The following is a 2,610-nucleotide window of genomic DNA, read 5'->3' on the forward strand; positions in this document are numbered from 1 at the left end:
AGGTGCCCCCCCTCCACCCGCTCGGCCGTGCGGACAGGAGTGGGGCGAGGGCAGGGGACAAGGGCCAGAGACCGACAGGTGAGGGGTACCTGGGTTGCGCCCAAAATGCGGATCCGAGGAGGGACACTCCGGGTGGGTGGGGGGAGTCAGACAAGGTCTGTGCAGGCAGGTGGGGGCTGAAGTTGGCTCGTCCCTATGGGTGTGTGCGTGTGTGAGAAAGGGAGCGCGATGGGGCCTGATGAGGCCCCCCCCCCTCCGCAGGCTGCCGTGGGGTGTGGCCCTGGGCGTGGCTGGCCCTCTTTCCCAGTCGAGGTCCCAGTTCCACTGAAAATTCGGTGGCCAGCGTGGTGCGAGGGGAGATTGGGGTAGGCTGCCCCTGCAATGGGGGGAGGGGAGGGAACCGGGCTGGGCGCTGCCTGGCCCTCCGCCCCAAGGTAGGGGTGGGGGGCTTTGTTCTTCTCACTCTTCTTTCCAAACCCCAGCCTGGACTCCTCGGAACTCCCCTCCGAGACTGCACCAGGATCGGGGTCTCCTCCCCAGAGGCGCAGGGCGCACCTGGAGCCTCAGTGAGATGGGCCTGGGCGCCCACCGGCGCGCCTGTGCACATGGTTGTAGGATGTGGGTCCACTAGGTAGAGGCGTGGGAGGGAGGGCATCACTGGCTCGGGGCCAGGGGTTCTAGAAAGCGAGATGCTCGGCTCAGGCCCTATCCCTACCCACGGCAGGTCTCTTGCCCGTTGCAAAGTCTTCCTGCCCCTGTTTGCTTATGGGAGGGTCCACAATTCCTATCACCCCCTTCCTCAGGCAGATTTTGGGAGTCTCATGGTTGGCAGGCATGGCAAAGAACACCTAGCACAACCTGCTGCCCCCTACAGGAAATCTGGAGCCCCGCCCATCACTGCCTGTCTCTCGGTGGCAGGCCTAGGGCCATCTGCCCCCTCAAGAAGGGGAGGCTTGGCAAACCCCTCCACTAGGTGCCCTCCTTCCAGTTAACTCCACCCAGAAGGCAGGGGCTTCTGGGCAGCCCAGTGCCATCTCTGCTGACTCATGTGAATAATCCAATCAGCCTTTCTTCTCATAAAGTGTCTCTGAGCCTCATCTTTCTTGTCCCCTGTCGGGTGGCTGGGGCAGGGGCCTGCCTGGGGCCTCTCGCCTCTGGCCAGCTTCTGACTGTAGGCAATGGGACTGAGCCGGGCCTGCCTCTCACCTGGCGCAAGCGCCCGTGCAGCGCCAGCACGTGCACCCATGGGCTCCTGAGCCTTCGGGGCTCTTAGGTGTTTGTGACCACATGGAGCTCAGGTCAGGGCTGGCACCCTCAGCTCCTGGCCATTTTTCTATGCTGCGTCCTAGTCTCTCTCCATACTTATTTCTGTCTGTGTGTGTGCGATCCCAAAGGTGGTACATCTCGTTGTGGTGGTGCGCTTGAATTATACAGAAAAGAACAAAAGAAATTAAGACTCACTGGGGATCTGATCACCCAGAGAGAAACCCGCTCGGCACACCCCAGCCTCAATCTCCTTGGTTCGCTACAACCTGCTCCTGGGAGGTTACTCCACCAGGGGCCAGACCCATGCAGAGCACCGAGTGGGCACACAGCAACCTGAGGCGGCGGGCCCCTCCCTGCGCAGTAATGAGCTCCTCCCTGCCCGACCACTCAGTGGCCCATGGGCTGGGCTGCTCACTGCCAAGTGCTCACGGCTGCCCATGGAAAAGCCAGTAATGAACCAGACTGACACTGTCTCCGTCCTCGGGGGGCACAGATTGGCTTTCCTTTTTTCTTTGTGACTATTTGAAGGGGAAAGGGAGGCGCGGAGTAGGGAAGGGCCTGCTCCAGCAGACAGGAGCACCCAGGCTGCGCTCCCATGGGCCTCTTCCTGCCGCTGGGGAGGGTACCTTCCATGCCACATGCTTGGGCAAGACTGGCTGGGGAGGGTGGAGGAGGCGGCCCCGTGCCATCCCTGCCACTCCCCAGCCAAGTAGCTGAGTGGCCCCAGATCCTCAGGCCCTTCCTGGCTTTGAGTGTCAGCCTTCTTGGCTATCACAGGAGGGCACGGGCTCCTTAATCTCTAAGGTCCCTTTCAAGGCAAACTGTCCCTGGTGCCACTTTGAATGACAACAGCTGGAAAGAAGGCCTCTGGGTCACTCTTCTGGGCAGCGAGGGTCATGGGGTCCTGCAGAGCCGCCCAGCCTCCAGGAGAGCCAAGGCAAAGGTGTGATAGAAGCGTTTTCTGGATCTCCTTCCTGGGCTAAAGGTCGAAACAGCTTGGGGGGCCAGGAGGGGTGTGGGAGCCCTGAGCCTAGGAGGAACCTGCTCTGGGGAAGAACAGAATAGAGGTGGGGTTCTGTGCAGAGATGGGCATCCCAGCCAACTGCCCTGCTCACCAGGCCCCTTCTGAGCCCCAGGGCCCCGCCCTATCCTGTGATTCAGACAATGGGGGAGACCAGGTATCTGGATCCCCCCTCTAGGGTTCCCAAGCTGGCTGCTGAATTTGCCCTGTCTCCTCCTCCCTTCATTGGGAAGGGAGGGTTTAGGTCCCTGGGTGGGGCCCTGGGCCAATCCTGGGCACCCCCTCTGCTTCCCCACCCCCCAGCTCACCCACCTTTCCACTCC

At 61.8% G+C, this 2,610-nt stretch overlaps 1 protein-coding gene across 5 annotated transcripts in view; it reads left to right on the forward strand.

Annotated features, from left to right (window-relative positions):
* The window catches only part of L1CAM (L1 cell adhesion molecule), a 25,624-nt gene that overhangs the window by 530 nt on the left and 22,484 nt on the right, over positions 1 to 2,610 (forward strand). The window contains exon 1 of one of the 5 annotated variants that reach the window (XM_015566011.1): positions 63 to 78. The exons of the other annotated variants lie outside the window; for them this stretch is intronic. The gene's annotated coding sequence lies outside the window, so the exon portion shown is untranslated. Of the gene's footprint in view, positions 1 to 62; positions 79 to 2,610 lie in introns of those variants that run through there. 5 annotated transcript variants of the gene reach the window in all.

The sequence above is a fragment of the Myotis davidii genome, unplaced genomic scaffold (assembly GCF_000327345.1).
Source record: "Myotis davidii unplaced genomic scaffold, ASM32734v1 scaffold462, whole genome shotgun sequence".
NCBI classification, from domain to species: Eukaryota; Metazoa; Chordata; class Mammalia; order Chiroptera; family Vespertilionidae; genus Myotis; species Myotis davidii.